Source organism: Ursus arctos, unplaced genomic scaffold, assembly GCF_023065955.2.
Source record: "Ursus arctos isolate Adak ecotype North America unplaced genomic scaffold, UrsArc2.0 scaffold_8, whole genome shotgun sequence".
NCBI classification, from domain to species: Eukaryota; Metazoa; Chordata; class Mammalia; order Carnivora; family Ursidae; genus Ursus; species Ursus arctos.
Genome location: NW_026623100.1, coordinates 79,521,114 through 79,537,957, shown reverse-complemented (window position 1 = coordinate 79,537,957; position 16,844 = coordinate 79,521,114). Strand labels below are relative to the sequence as shown.

General features: G+C 50.1%; 1 long non-coding RNA gene across 17 annotated transcripts in view; it reads right to left on the bottom strand.

Moving 5' to 3' along the window:
- Window positions 1–346: 346 nt before the first annotated feature.
- Window positions 347–16,844, bottom strand: part of LOC113269572 (uncharacterized) — a 37,819-nt gene continuing 21,321 nt past the window's right edge. For 3 of the 17 annotated variants that reach the window (XR_008958266.1, XR_008958267.1, XR_008958269.1), the window contains exons 5-9: window positions 16,167–16,273; window positions 14,909–15,711; window positions 13,179–13,301; window positions 3,986–12,993; window positions 347–2,894 (exon numbers count right to left, since the gene is read on the bottom strand). This is a non-coding gene — a long non-coding RNA (uncharacterized LOC113269572). Of the gene's footprint in view, window positions 2,895–3,985; window positions 16,274–16,844 lie in introns of all 17 variants that reach the window. The other 14 variants (XR_008958258.1, XR_007190808.2, XR_007190806.2 and 11 more) reach the window with 14 other exon arrangements.

The following is a 16,844-nucleotide window of genomic DNA, read 5'->3' as shown; positions in this document are numbered from 1 at the left end:
TCGATCCCAAGGACTCAGGGATCATGACCTGAGCCGAAAGCAGGTGCTTAACTGACTGAGCCACCCAGGCCCCCAGGGCTGCCTTTTTAAAATGAAAATCGCATGTGCCCATAGTGAACAAATTTGGTCACCACAACAGGTTATACAATCTCCAGGAAACTTCCCACCCATTTCATAGAGCCCCACACTCTCCAGATGTCACCACTGTCTATAGTCTTCTATACATCCACCCAGAAATTTTTCATCTACACAAACACATATAAATACCTCTTTGCAAAGAATAAATGTATATCATCATCACAAGTTTTTGTCTTTTTGTTCAAATCAGATCAAGTACCGTGTCCTATTTTCTTTTCTTTTTTTTTTTTTAAAGATTTTATTTATTTATTCGACAGAGATAGAGACAGCCAGCGAGAGAGGGAACACAAGCAGGGGGAGTGGGAGAGGAAGAAGCAGGCTCATAGCGGAGGAGCCTGATGTGGGGCTCGATCCCGTAACACCAGGATCACGCCCTGAGCCGAAGGCAGACGCTTAACCGCTGTGCTACCCAGGCACACCCCCCCCCCGTGTCCTATTTTCCACACAAAATGTGCCTTACTCATTTTGAGGGCAGTATAATATTCCGTTATATGATGTATCGTAATTTACCTACCAAGCTTCTAGTTTATCACATTACGAGTCTTGCTGTAAGTGAACAACCTTGCTCACCCGCCTTTGCTCGCATTGCCAGAGTCTATTTGCAGGATAAATCTCCAGAATTAGAAATGGAAGCCTCAAAATATACTCACTTATGATATGGATATTGAACGTAATATCGCCACCAAAGAAAATTAAATCTGGACCAATTTACACAAGTCTGGGGACCACGACCACGAGTGTTTGAGAACCCTATTTCTTCACACTCTTGTCAGTCCTGCAGATGGATGGCCAAACTGGCTCGTCCTGGCCAACATAAATGAGTGAAGAGGAGCATCTTTTCACATATTCCCAAGTTACTGGCTGTTCATTTGGTGAAGTACGACTAGGTTGACAGAAGTGGAGAAGTGCAACTTTCCACTGTTTCTCTCCATAGCCGAGAAGCAGACACCTATCCTGATGTCCGCTCCAAGCTAATAACTCACGAGAACTCGAACGGAGGGGTCCACAAACAACCCCACCTTCATTTTCAGGCCAAAACGTTTTCTACTAAACCCCTCTGCACACGGGACATCTGAAAAGAGAAGAAATGGCATCGAGTTGTCTGGTAACTGGACGAAACACCACCTCTCTGGGCTTCCCGTCCTTCCCCAAGAGAGAGGGGCCAGTTACGCAAGTGTCCTCTACCCTTCATCATAGGCACCCCGTTTTGGCGAGCAGAAGACATTGGGTGGGGAGGCCTTCGGAATCATTGTGTCTTCTCCTCCCAACAGTATAGGATTTGTCTTCTTTTGTTTTGTTTGTCCTGCTTGTCCTTTTCACATTGTAATCTTCATTCCACCTGGATAATAACATTCATGTGGTTGGAAACTCAAAACAATATAACCAGGTAAACTTTGAGAAATCTGTTTCCACCTCATGCCTGATCACCACCTCCTCCCCCCACCTCATTCCTCCCCTCATAGTTTCTCATCCCTTTATTGTTAATAGTTTTTACATTAAAATAATAGGGTTTTCTCTCGTTTTCCAAATTTCAAAATATGTAATAGTGCTTTGGGTTTTCCAAAGATCTCTGACAACTCCACCCCACTGCCCCACCTTGGAAGGCACTTTCTTTCTTCCTTTTATAAAACCCTGGATGAGAGACCTCCAAAGTCCTGCCCAGAACTAAGAGCACGGGATAGAAGAAAAGGAGCCAGAGTTCATCAGCTATTAAAAAATTGTTTAAAGGGGCGCCTGGGTGGTGGTGCAGAGGGTTGGGCATCCGACTCTTGGTTTCTGCTGGGGTCGTGGTCCCGGGGTCATGGGATCGAGCCCTGCATTGGGCTCCACGCTCAGCTCAGAGTCTGCTTAAGATTCTCTTCTCCCTCTGCCTTTCCCCCTTGGTCTTACTCTCTCTCTCAATGGGTAAATAAATCTTTAAAAAAAGAAATTGTTTCTAAGTGCCCATTTTTCCCGGTAAGGAAATTGTTACTCGGTGTGTGGGTGCCTCATCCCTGACCGTATTCAAGAAGAGGCAGTCAGGGACATTGCAGAGATCCCTGCACTTGTCGGAAGAAAGGAGCATTAGGTTTCATCCACATCCACAATCCCATGCTGGAATTCATTCATTCACATATTCAACAAGCATGTAGAAAGCTTTCTTTATGCCTAGCAACATGCTAGGAATCACCCACAGAAAGCTGAATCCCAGCTCTTTTCCTGCATTCGGGGTGTTACAGTCTGATAGACAATATGTACCAAGTCTGGGGCTGTCACACTCAGCTGGGCGAGTGCTGCAATGCGCAAATTTGCCATCGTGGAGGCCCTGAGGCAGACAGATAACCAGTTATCAGACAGACAGACACATTCAAAAAAGACCGTCATTAGATGCCGAGAGTCAATGGAAGGGGTCCGGTGGGGAGCAGAATGTAACAGGAACAGAGCCTGGAGAAGAGGGCTCTTGGCTGAATCCTGAGCGACAGCCTCTCTTCATCCACATGCCTGAGTGGCCTCCCTGCTTATCAGGTGCCGGCAAGGTGGGATTGATGGTTCTCAGAAGGGACAGGCACTGCTGGATTCGGGAGCTGTGATAAGAGACCTGCGTTCTCTTCTGGGCTTTGCCTCTGAATGACTTCAGCCTACGGCAGCCACTCAGCTTCCCTTCCACAGCCCTCCTGATGATCACTGGTCCTCCTCACCTTGTGCAGGTGTCCGAAATATGCACAGGGCTCTAAAGGCCCAGTAAAAATCCATGATGGTCCATCTCCCAGGCCCTGCTGAAGGAGGAAAAAAGCAAAAATTCTATGAGAATTCTATGAGAATTATTGGAAGGCCAGAGGAAGGAAATCCCAAACCACTGCAGGGCCTGTGGTCCATCGAGTCTTGCCCCACACTGAGAATTTATCCCAAGATGCTGCAGAAGGCACAGAGTGGAGAACAATGGAAACAACACCCATTGACATCTCATCTCTGCTAGATGCTCTGTGTCCATTAGTCTATGTTAGAGGTTTAAAACAACTGTGTCCCTCCCAAACTCCTAACCCCCACTCCCTCAGAATGTGACTATATTTGGAGAGAGAACCTTTCAAGAGGTAATTTAGGTAAAATGAGGTCATCAGAGCGGGCCCTAATCCAATACGACTGGTGTCCTTACAGTAAGAGGAAATTAGGACACAGATTCGCACAGACCACGTGAGGACACAGAGAGAAGGTGGCCATCCACAAGACAAGGAGAGAGGCCGCAGGAGAGACCAACCCTGGTGACACCTTGATCATGGACTTCCAGCCCCCACAAGTGTGAGACAATACATTTCCGTGTCTAAGCCCCTAGCCCATAGTATGCCGTTAAGGCAGTGCTAGCAAACTAATAAACCTCCTTGTTTTTTATCTCTTCTTTGAGCCATCAGTGGCTGCCCCCATTCTAAAAGTAGATTAAAAGTCCTTAGAAGAGGAAGCCATAGGCTGTGTGTCTCATACACATGTGCAAACACCAACACACACATGTCCATCCCTCAGTAAAGTTCACTCCTATCCGTTCAAGCACTGGTTCTTGTCCACGGTAAATCCTGATCAATGCATCACCTTGAAAAAAGAGAGCAGTCTCAATGTCTTTCTCCTTTCCTCCTCAATGCCCACTTCCACCTGCCCTCCCACCCCACCCCAGGGAAAGCTTGACCCCAGGTCATGGCACACTTGACCAAAAATGGCCATAGCAGGTACTTGGAGAAGATAATAAATTTCCCTTTCCTTCTCAATAAATAACGATGTGGCTATGACTTTAGGGACAGGTTCCTGCCATGCGCAGAATGTGTCCACGCTTCTGTGTCCTGCCAGCTCCGAGGACACGCGTCTGGTAGGCTGCACTCACCGGGCGGCTCCCAAGTGGGCTGGGTCCTTGGACAAGGCCAGATGGAGTGGGGTGCCAAGCTGGGCCAGCCCCTCCTCTGCAGCAGGTCAGAGAGCCCCACGGCTCTTTCCAAAGCGCCCTTAACGCCTTTTCCTCACAGAAGAACACCTCAGCTGAGCCAGGAGCTCGGAAGTGTCAGGACTCGGAGGCCATGTTTGTTCACAGCAAGAAGACGCTGTCCTGCAAACAAGGGTCAGAGATGGGCCAAAAGTAGATCTACCCGCCAAAGTAAGACATTTTGCGATGGCTTTTTCCCCTTTTTAAGGTTTCAAAAGATGTCATTTATAGTCCAAGCTATAATGTGGTCTTCTCCCTTTCTGAATAACTGTACCTGATGAAAACTCTTTCTCTGTCCAATGAAAACCCTTGAAAAAACACACCATAAAAATAAATCTTTATTTTTCATGATGTTATCTTATTGAAAAAACAATACAATAAAAGAATACAATGAGCATCCAAGACTAAAGTTGCCCTGCAGCCCATTCCTTAATAAAAATTAATGTTTCTCTTTATTCAAATGATTCTTGTCCATATGCACCTGAGTTTTCACATACGAGAAAGAACATTAAATAGTAAATAACAAGTGGTTTGTTTTTTCTCTTCATAACAAATGTGTTTGCCTTGGAAGGACATGTAGGTACTAATATGAAAATGAGCAGAAAGCATAAAGGGTGTGAGTCATGGAGCCATCAGCTGTCATCAGACAGCCCGGGGCCTAAGAATGAGTCCCTGCTGTGCTCACTTGTCACACTCCAGGCAACACCACCACCAGCTCTAGAACTGGTCACCAGAGTCCCTTACAACATGGTCAGCACTCTGCCTTCCAAGACACTCTGCCATACGTGCCCCCACCGGGTTACAAACTTGGGTTGGTAAGCGTGGTCCTGTTTGAGGAAAGCTCACCCCCAACATCAGAAACTTCCCCTTGCACGCGTCCCTTCTCTCCTCACCCATATCTGCTCTGGATGAGTCATTCGGCCAGCAAGCCAATTCGAGAGGACTCGAGGCTAATTCTCATCCTTTCCAGGACAAGCGGTTTCCAAGTGCCCTTTTCTCCAGCACGCTGTAGGGAGCAGCAGCACATAGCCCAGGTTGGGAAGGCCAAGCTGACTCTGCAGCCTCTCCCTGCGCCTGCTCCTGGGCTGGATTTTCCCCGGGAGAGGCTCTGTCCGGCCCTCTGCTGTGGTGCGGACAGCAGTCTGGCAGTGAGGATGCCGCCCGACACCCACTGACCCGCTTCCCACTCCTCCCCACTCCGCCCCAGGGCTGCGCAGAGACCCCCCTCATGCTCCTGGCTCCTTGAACAGTCCCTGTGCAGGGGACTGCAGCCCAGATGCCTGGCTCCATGCCCCACTTGCAGACCCGCTCCAGCCTCCTCCCTGGGGACTGGCCCTTTGTCTCCTCTCCAGGCCAAGTCTTCAGCATGACTCACCCCCTAGCTCAGCAGGAGCTCCCACTGCAGCCCCCAGACTCCTCACAGTGGGGGGAGAGGAGGGATGGGGAGGGGGACAGAGAGGGATAGGACAGTCGCCCTCAACCACATTCTAGGGCCCATGGCCAATTCTAGATCATCACAGACCAAGTCAGAACTGTGAAGTATGAGTCTCAAGAAAGGGGTAAACCTTTCACACCACGACTCCAGAACTCAGAGGTATTCCACAGTGTTCCCCAGGAACTTTTCCATTAGGCGTCCTACACCCTAGAATCTCCCAAATAATGCTGGCACAAGGCCAAACACACACACAGACAAATGCACACAGGCAGACACATACACCTCACCCAGAGACACACACTCCGAGATGGACACACACTAACACCCTGGTCAAACTACATGCACTCATGTGTCTAGAAATTGCAATATTCGATAAGGAAAAGGAAATTAAACGCTTCTGATTAACCAGAGGAGGCATGCGGGGGTGGGGGACATTCGCCCAACTACGAGCCTAAGTGTTAAATTTGCTCACGGGAACCTCAGGCCCTGCCATCAGCATCGCCCAAGTGCTGCCCGCGCTCCTCCCTCCTTCTCTCCTTCTCTCCCTCACCCAGAAGACACGGATGTCTTGGCACGCGGTTATCAGTCTCCTAGGGAAATTGTCTGGCTACTTGAGACACAGCTGGCACTTGGAACCCCTGGGCCACGGAGAAGAGGGCACAGCGGGGCTGACTCTGGACCCGGGTTGCAGAGGCTGCCCTTGGAGCAGACGGGGGGACCCCTTGCGTCCTGGGCCAATTTGCGACCAGAAGGTAAGAGAGCGTGTGTGAAAGTGTGGACCATGTGCACGCGAGCCCTGGTGCATCACATGGTGTGTGGCCACATGTGAGCGCGTGTGCGGCGCGTGTGTAAGCATGTGTGCGGGACACTATGAACAATCGCGTGCATGAAGAGTGTGTGATGTGCGCTTGACAACTGTTGTGCGTGTGATGTGTTGAAGGGAGGCGCAGGTGGAGGGGTTGGGGCGTCCATCTCCAAGTGGGAGGTCACTGCACAGCAGGACAGGGGGTCAGAGAAATGGCCCCTGTGCCCTAGCACGTTGGCAGGTTGCCAAGGCCTGGAGAGGACCATCAAGGATGCCCCAGCCTGAGAACAGCAGAGCCAAAGCGAGAATCAACTGAGATAAACCACACGGCGAATCAAGGTCAGAGCAAAGTCCCCATAGCCGACCACAGGCCCATGAAGACCAAGCACAATTAGCAGAGCAGTGAGGGGCACAGAGACAAATCTGATTCCCTAGTCAGGGGCAAGAACGCAGACCTATCAGTGACTCCCAAGGGCATGCGCTCCCTTGGCTCTGGCCGCGGAAGAGTGGGTCAGACCCCAGCCCGCCTCACCGGAGCTGTGGGACCCTGTTCCAGTTGTTCCACGCAGTCAGGCCACTTTGGACACGAACCAGACTTCCCTCGGACAACGGTCAGGAGAATGGGCTTGCGTCCACCAAGGCACTCTGTGACCACCACGTGCTGTGTAATCGCTAGTCCCCATTTCCAGAAAGGACCTGCAGCAGCTCCTGGCAGAGAAAGCATCCCTGGTGAGCCTGGGGTGTGAGACAGTCGACACATGGAGGAGCTTAAGGACCTGGAGGAGCGACCAGCAGGCGAGGCAGCTCAGTGCACAGCGTACCATGGATATACAACATGCCATGAACCTACGATACACGGGAGTAGACTATGTAAGACCAGCGTACAATACACAAAACACAGTGGAGATACAGCTTTGCCCTGCTATCCAAAAGTAGAGCGCTCCTATGAAAACGTTCATAAGCCAAAATGGCATAAAGCAAAGAAGCGATTACCATTAATTGATAAGGAAAAATTGTTGAGGGTTCCCAGACCCCAAAAATCACCTCTCTTAGGCTTTTCTGATACCTTAGAACACATCTTGCAAACAGATGCACAAAATAAATCAAGATAAATCACAGATGCTCACAGACACAGTTCCAAGCTCTGGAGGCTGGACGCTGAGACGCCGAGTGTGGGTCCTGGGGAAGGCACTTGGTGGGGCCACTCTCGCTCTGCTCTTCTGATTTCTTTCAGTTAACAAGAAAAGTACTAATGTACATCTTTCATTGAGCAGGGGATCCCTATACAATATCCGATGAAGGCCTGAACCCGGGAGTGGGAGCAGAACGAGAGGGGCAGGCAGAGGTGTCGTGAGACAGACATATCCAGGACGGGGTCAGCGGCAGGATGTGGGGCTTCGGTCATCTCCAATTTGGGAGACAGCCAGGGCCGTGGTGCCATCTGCAAGATATGAGGGTGCGACTCTAGAGACAAGTCAACTCTCCCCGCAATGTTGTGTCTGCCTCCTCCTGGCAGCCTTCCCAGGAGCCCATCTCAGGCTCTGGGTCCCTGCTCCCATCACTGTGGGTGAGGAGAATCCACTGAGGCATCCCCTGCACACAGGTGAGCTGGTTTGCAGGAAAACACATCCTGCTCTTTTCCACTCCGGAGGAAGAACCAGAAAGGACCCCATTCCCCGCCTCCACAGTGTGGGGGGCAGGGGTCCGAGAGTCTGGCACTGGGCTGCGAGTGCTCCCGAGGCAGACCACGTTGGGGAAGCCAGAGTTCAAGTCCACGCGGGGCAGCAGGGAGGGCCTGGGCTCAGACAGACGCAGGTGCCCAGGTGGGAGGCAGGATGAGAGAGAGGAGGTGCACACGCAGCACCCCGGCCCGGAAACCTGCTGTCTCCCAGGCAGATGCCACTCTCACGGGGACCAATCCCAGGGGCAGGGCTACCTTCGTGTTTCCAGGTGAAAAGCTTTCTTCCTCAATCTGGTCTGCAGGACCGATCAGAATCCAAACTCCTGGGGCTGGGACCACCCTCTACCCATGCCTCCAAACAGAGGCCGAGGATCTGGGCCCTTTGAACAACCAAAGGAAGCAACATCAGGGACCAAACCCATGCTGGTTCTTCGCACCGGCTTCCACGGACAGCGGAGACTGCCCCTCGCTGTTATTAACTTTCCAAGAAAGCCTCCTCCTTTCTTACAAAGTTCCCCCAGGAGCGGGACTCCTCCTTCTCCTCCCAACCCAACAAACCTTCTCGTGGCCAAAGCGCCCTGACTTGGTGGGAGGGTCCCACGGTGACCACGGGAGAGCAGGTGTCCTGCTTCTGAGGTTCGGAGCACAAACACCGTCCTGGGCCAAACCTGCCCCAAGCCCGGCTTAATTGGAAATGACTGACAGAACATTCTAGACCCCAAGAGCTCTCAGGACAGCAGTGGATTCTCATCAAAGGTCTTGGGTGTTGAGTCCCCCCATCGTGGCTGAGATGGGCACACATGTACTAGATGAATCCACTTCCCTCAGGGATGAGAACCCAGGCAGCTGAAGGAATTTGCCACAATAACTGAGAAACTGGACACACTTGTCACACTCAGAAATCTCCAGAGACCCGCATTTGCAGAGACTGTTGGCCATCTATAGACATAGGGGTTGGGAGGCTGTGGGCTGGTTGCAAATTTATGGTTACAGAACAATAAAATGAGGAGAATCTTCATCTCTGGAAGAACACTGCATGGAAAAAAAATAGGATGACTCTTTTTTGAACTTGGAAACTATGTCATGTCTCTCTGTGCACTTTAAACATTTCACAATTCAGAGACCGTGAGCATCAATCCTTCTAATACAGTATAGCCTCATTATTCTGTTTTATTAAAGGTAATTTTTGAAACTTCATTCTCTGAGAAGAAATGGATGCATGAGAAATATGCAGTCCACATGGAGAACAAAGAATCATTCTTCAATTTAAATTTAAAAATTAAAGGTAGCAATAAAATAGAAGGTAACCTTACCCTCCCCCGACTCAAGAACCATTCACCTGGACTCTTTGTGGAAACATTTAAAAACATTTGTGGGAGTGGAAGTGTGCTTGCCTGGTAACTGGATCCTCACACACTTGAAGGCAGAGCAAATTGTTACAACCCTTTCCAGAAGCAATGGAACCACATGTATACCCGCAAAATGTTCTAACCATTTGACCCAGAAATCAGTCTGCTGGGAACCTGCCCTAAGGAAACGATTCAGAAGAACAAAAGTGCTATATGCACAAATACATTTCCTCTAGGGGCGCCTGGGTGGCTCAGTTGGTTAAGCGTCTGCCTTTGGCTCAGGTCATGATCCCAGGGTCCTGGGATCAAACCCCTCACAGGGCTTCCTCCTCAGCAGGGGTCTGCTTCTCCCTCTACCCCCCCCCAACCCCCCTCATGTTCTCTCTCACTCCCTCTCTCCCTCTCACAAAAATAAACAAATAAAATCTTTAAAAATATATGTTCACTGTGGCATTTTCTTTATGTTAAATGTTGAACACAACTGAAGTATTCAACATCCAGACATCAGAAGTAAATTACGTCACATCAAATCAATGGAATATTATACAGTGATTAAAATTATAACTCTAGTAACAAAGAAAAGGTTCTTGGTATTATTGTATGAAAACCTACAGAAAATATGTGACTATTGGACAAGGTCAAGAAGGCACTTTCCCAAAATGAAAGCAGTGTCAAGTTCATTTTCTTTTTACCTGCTTAACTGTCCTGCATTTTATTCCAGAATATTCTCTGTCAGGGAACCACTGTTATACTTGCTCCATTAGGATGCTGGAAATAGGACTTTACTCTTTAAAAATTATTTCCGAGAATTTATTCTAAAGAAATTATCACACATTCATTGCTGTACTACTTCTGTTTTTTTAGATGAGAATAATCCAAATCACCAATAATAAAGAATAAAACAAATCATATGTTTCCAGGGGCACCTGGGGGGCTCAGTCAGTTGAGCATCTGACTCTTGATTTTGGCTCAGATCATGATCTCAGGGTTATGAGATCCTGCTTAGTGTTGGACTCCGTGCTCAGCAGGGAGTCTGCTTGAGATTCTTTCTCTCCCTCTCCTTCTGTCCCTCCCGTTGCTCATGCACTCTCTCTTTTTCTCTCAAAATAAAAAATCGTCGGTACCCAAACCATGGAACATTGTGTCTCTAATCAAAACTGTGACGTAGAGAAATGTTTCAGATATATTAGATGAATAAAGCAAATTGCAAAATTGGTCTTGAAGTCTGATTCCTCTTTTGTAAAATTATATATTTTGTCTTTAATTTTAATGTCTTAACTTTTTTCTTTTATATAATAAAAAATATTTGAAGATGGAGGAAGTGTTCTCACAGCTGAGCCTAATAATTTAAGCATAAAAATATCTAAGAGTTAAGAGCTAAAACTTTAAATCTCTTAGAAGAAAACATAGCTATATGTCTCCATGAACTTGTATCGGGCAGTGATTTCTCACATGTGACAGCAAGAGTGCAAACAAGCAAAAAAAAAAAAATTGAAAATAGGTAAATTGTACTTCATCAAAATTAAAAACTTGTGTGACAAAGGACACCAACAACAAAATGAAAAGGGGGGGGGCGCCTGGGTGGCACAGCGGTTAAGCGTCTGCCTTTGGCTCAGGGCGTGATCCCGGCGTTCCGGGAGCGAGCCCCACATCAGGCTCCTCTGCTAGGAGCCTGCTTCTTCCTCTCCCACTCCCCCTGCTTGTGCTCCCTCTCTCGCTGGCTCTCTCTCTCTCTCTGTCAAATAAATAAATAAATAAATCTTTAAAAAAAAAAAAAAAAAGAAAATGAAAAGGGAACCCATGGACCAGGAGAAGATATTTGCCGATCACGCATCTGATAAGAATATAGTACCAGAATATATCGAAAAGCACTTACAATTCAAAAATGACTTGGTGGGAGGGACTTGGCTGAGGATCGGAATAGACATGTCTCCAAAGAAAACATACAAAAGTTCAATAAGCACGTGAAAAGATGCTCAATAGCGTTAATCATCAGGGAGATGATGGGGGATGGGCATCGAGGAGGGCACTTGATACGATGAGCACTGGGTGTTATATGCAACTGACGAATCACTAAATTTCACCCCTGAACTAATAATACACCATATGTTAACTAAACTGAATTTAAATAAAAAAATTTTTTTAATTTTTTAAAAGATGTAAAAAAGAAGAATCACAATGAGATACCCCTTCACACCCACCAGGATCCTCGAACCAAAAAGATGGACAATAGAAAGCGTTGAGAAGGATGAGGAGAGACTGGAGCCCTCACACGTTGCTCGTGGGAATGTACAGGGTGCAGCCACTTTGGAAACCAGTTGGGCATTTCCTCAAAAAGTTAAACATCTTTAGCGTATGACCCAGCAATTCTCCGGCAAGATTCCTACCCAGGAGAACTGAAAACATACGTCCACACAAAAACCTATACAGGAATGTTTATAGCAATAGATTCATAATAGTCAAAAAGTAGAAGCAACTCAAATGTCCACCAACTGATGAACGGGCAAATAGAAGCTGGTACGTCCACAGTGAAAGAAACTAGACACAAAAGTCCATATAGCGCATGATTTTCTTCTAGGAAATAGAGCAAATCCACAGCCAGAAACTAGGTTAGTTGCCAGGATGCCAGGGCCTGGTGGGAAGAGAATGAAGAGTGACTGCTCATAGGTATGAGATTTCTATTGAGGATGTCGGAAATGTTCTGGAATTGGATAGTAGTGATGACTGCACAATTTTATGAATATACTAAACACCACTGTGTTAGACACTTTAAAGGAGTGGATTTTATGATGTGTGAATTACATCTCAACTATATATATATATATATGAATGAAGTGGAATGAATCATTATTTACAGGTCATCTTAACCCCAGAGAGCAGATGCAAAGACTATACCCTCGTACTTTTGAATCTCCCACTGACAACCACAAGGAAGCATGAAGATGCTGTCAGCAGACAGTGAGCAGAACGTTCTCTCCTTGAGTTAAGAATACAAGGCAACGTTCGCACAGAGATTTCTGATCTGTTGGTGATTTGGGAGGAAAAATCACATTGGCTTAAGGAAAATGGGACACCTACTAGGTTTAAGTACTCTAAACGAATCGAAGATTGGGATATAGAGTCAAGCAGGAGTTGCCAAATCTGAATTTTTTTTAAATCATAAACCTACACTCTTGAGCAGAGTAATTGTTGGGAGCACGGTACAGCAGCCCCAAGTGCCGCTCTTGAGCCCCAGCCAGGACCGTCCACACGCTGTCCTCTCTCTCCTGCCCCGAGCCACAGACCGCTGCCTACTGTACAAGGGAAGGTACAGGACGGCTTTCCTCAGCAGCTGACCTGGGCCGCGAGCGGATAACCAGCCCTGAGACAGCCTAAAGCTCCCCCTTCGCTCTTGGCTCAGTTCGGGCTCTGAAACCTCCACTCATAACCAGTCCTGGTGCAGTGTCACGTTTAGGTGACCGCACTGTGTACGCAGGCTGCCACAGACCAGCGGGGACAGACGCCACCGTGAACAAGACGGACTGTGCCCCGAGGTGCAGGGTCCTTACCTTCTCTTCAGTTTAACCCAGAACTGACTCCAGGAGTGACGTGGGCTTTGGTAACCCAACCACAGAGAGGACAGCAGGGACAGCCAGCCAGCATCTGAGACAGAGGAGGCATGCAAGTCATCTGTCAGGTCCAGCCTGCCACCCCTGACAGCAGCCGTGGTCCCAAAGCCCCCCCGGGGCAGATGGTCCTGCCATCCCTGTGGCGACACCCAGTGTGGAAGGAGCCCCACCCAGCTCCCCGCAGGCGGCCTTCCCAGCTCCAGGGCGGTGCTAACTGACCAACTGACGGGACTCTTGTGCTGGGCCGAAAGTGACTTGCTGTGACTTCCCGCGGAGGTTGGAGTCTTCTGCTCTGAAGCAGCAGGTAGAATGAGTCTCCCCTTGTTCCCATGAAAGTCCTTCCTGTATGAACAGATCAACCAGCTGGGCCATTGGTTCAGGGACACCAGGAGCGGATGAAACCAGGGAGGAGGGATTGAGCGATGCCAAATTCTAGCTTACATCTCCCTCAAGGAGCCAGCCGCTTAAATTCTGTGTTGCCCACAAACAGAATACTGAATATCACTTCCTCCCCAGCCCTGTGATGAGCAATGCCCTAAAGATGCCCCGTAAAGTTCAAAGCCAATCTTTCTTGGTTTTGTTTGTTTGTTTAAGAGGGGAATTCCCCGTTGCAGATGTCCGGGTTAGCGAGCTGGCCCTGGCAGAGGCTCCCCACGTTCCTTCTCCATCCTGGCAGATGCTACGGTGGGATCCTCTCCCCTGAGACCTTCCATGTTTCCTGAGGAGGGGCCACCAGCGACTACATCTTGCTTAAGAATCATTCATAAAGGACGTTGGGGGGGTGTCCACCAATGGGCCGAATCCTTTGGCCGGAATTCCTGTCCTGCCCCAGACAGCATCAACGGGGAGCCCTGGCAAGTCTCTTTGCCCGGGGCTGGGGCCTCAGCGCACTCCGTAAAAATGCTGGGGTCTGTAAATCTGTAAAAAGGCTGGGGTCTGAGACTCCCAAGGTCCCTTCTGTCCTAATCTCCTCCGCCCTCCCCGCCTGCTGATGGTGAGCTCCTCAACCTGGCCTTGGATGTACTGAACACTTTCAACGATAAATTGTCTTGATGGCAGTGAAAAATGGGTTTGGCAGAGCCAACACCCATCACAAGTCAATGAGGAGTTGCCTGGCCAAATGAACAGCAATATAAGCAGCTTTGTTGATTTAGCAAGACAGTCTTTTCCTTTATTTCTTGTAAAGAAAAATGCCGTCATTCTTAAACTCATCTGACCGCCAGCCAAGAACCACTCACTCCACGAGGGTTCTCCCGCAGCGTCATACAACTCTGGAGGAAAACTGAGGCACGGTGGGCCATGGACCAGGCCCCACTTTATCTCAGTGTGCTCACAGGAAATGCCTCATGGGTCTGGGGGCCTGGGCCTGGGGAGCGGGTGGAGAGTTGTGGCGGGAGGCACTGGGGCGGGGGGGGGGGGGGCGGCAGTCCAGCGCAGGGAGCAGCCAGACAGGAAAGCCAGGAGGACAGGGCTTCCATCCCGGTCCTCAACTATTAGCCCTGTGACTCTGAGTGCTGGGGCACACGAAGGGGGGGGTGCTGCCAGGAGCCCTGAGGACACCAGCCAGGAAGCTCTGCCACTCCGGGGCCCTTTCGAAAGACACAACATCAGTGTCTTGATTGAGAGTAATCACACCCTCCCAAAGCATCTCCAAGTAGCACAGCCCCGAGAGTGGACAGCAGTGGAGATGATCAGTAGAGGCTGTTAGGATGGAAGGTTGTAGGAAAAGCCCCCAAAGTGCGAGCCACAAGGGCTACGGCAGAGGGTCAAGCTGGACTGGCCCTCAGCAGCGGCGAATAGGGACACTGGAACCCGAGGCAAGGCAAGGCAAGAAGAGCCCCAGGAGGAGTCACCGCGGGGGCTGAAACACAGCAGGAAGGCGAGTGAGTGCCAGGGGCCAAGGTTCGGGACATGTGCTGGGGTCAGGCGAGGGGTCAGAGTGTCCTTACCTGGAGGAAGTGGCTAAGCTGACTAAGCACAGAGCTGGACAGATGGACGGGAACCAGGAGCCCACCCTGCTGTCCCCTGGATTGGGTTAAACTGTCCACATCAGCCCGCGACAAGTCACTAGTCTCCGACTCGGAGCACAGGGCCGGGCACGGAGAAGGCAGCAATGACGTTTGCAGGAAGGAGGGTGCCCCCGTGGAGGAGCCAGAGCCAGCTCGGGATCGCATTTAGCCGAAGGCCACTTGTCTCCATAGTCACCTCTTAGGTCCTCCCTGGCCCTCCCCATCTGCCCGCAGGCTTCCCAAAGCCGCCCCTGCTTCCCAGCCTCAGAGCTCCTGGAAATCGCCGTCAGACACGGGCGGCATTTCGTGCTTTAATGCTGATCGTTTTCTACATCCACAACCGCGTGTCAGCCTCGAGAAAGCCCCGTGAGGCTGGTCTTGCTCCCCGTCTTCCAGACGAAGTGGCCGAGGCTGGGCAAGTTCACCAGCCAGCACGAGGTCACCAGCTAGTGAGTGGCCGAGCAGCCCTGATCCCCTCGGCGGCCTGCAGGAACACCACTGCGCGGCCTCTGCAATGGGCCGGGCACTTTACAGACACCATTTCATCAGATCCCCTCGCCGTCCCTTCGAGGCCGGAGTTACCAACTTCATTCAACACCGGGAAACACTGAGAGACTGTGTAACTTGTCTACAGTCTTCCAGGTAGATTGGGGTGAGAATCCGATCTAGGTATGTCTGAATCCAAAGCCGGTGTTCCCCTACTCGACGATGCTACCACCAGCCACCTTCTCCGTCCCCGCCACCTGTAAGTTGTAGACACCCCCCCCCAAACAATTTCAGGGGACAGTCTCAGCCCGCAGGCTTGGGCTGGGTACCACCAGCAACTCGAGCCTGCCAACATTTCAGGATTCGAGTGCGCCCCCTTCTCTCATGCTGATGGGGTCACCGTCCCACTAACTCTGCCACGCCCCTCCCAGGTGTGTCACCACCCCAGCAGGAGCCGTAAACTGGGCACTGCAAGGTCACATGCATTTTGGAGCTTCTGTTTACCTGCCCTTTGTCCTGGGAAGGGATCCACCTCTCTGGGGAAGATCAAGGGACAAATCCCCCTGATTGCCTCTCCTCATGACAAAACCACACACAGAATTCCCTACTGATATGATAACTTTGGTATGCAATCGACAGAGAGAGAGAAGTTTGCGAGAAAGAAGTTACCGCTCCTCCCCCATGAAGGCCCATCCGAGGCCCTTAGACCTACCTACCGCACCAGCACGAGGAGAAGTCCCTGCAGACCTCTTGGGCCCAGTGCCTTGGTCAACTCCACATAAACCGGAATCTTACACCTCCGGGTCACTTTCCTGTCTCCTACAACAGGAGGATATTGGACCTTTGCACATTTTGAAAATATGCCAGAGCATCGAATAATTTGGACTGCTTGGGTAACAATGAGTCTCACTTTTTAACAAGTTTCTTTTAGGCAGATTATGCAAACGTGGTCTCATTCACGTGGTAAAGAAGAACCACCTCAATAAAGTCACGTTTTTGCCATAGCTTGAGACCCCTGCACAGCCAGTGGGTATGGATCACACGCTAGCAGGCTCAGGTAAACCGAAGCCCTCTGAGCTTCCGCGATGGCCACGGAAAGGCCCCTGTGTCCCACGGACGAGCTGGCACAGGGCCGCGGGCAGGGTTTCTGCAGGATCATCGTGAGCGCTACGAGCATGAAAGGAGCCTGGGCCCCGGGCTGCAGAAGCTCAGAGCAGCACGAGGGGGCCAGGCCAGCCTCTTCCCATGTCCTCTTGCTATCTGCGTGACCTTGGACAGGGCTGGCATTCACCTCTGTCTCTCCAGTATCCCTCAAGAAAAGGGAGAGGAGCGGCACTGACGTCACCATGTGATGGAGGGGGCTGGAGGGAGAACGTCCATCATGGGCTGT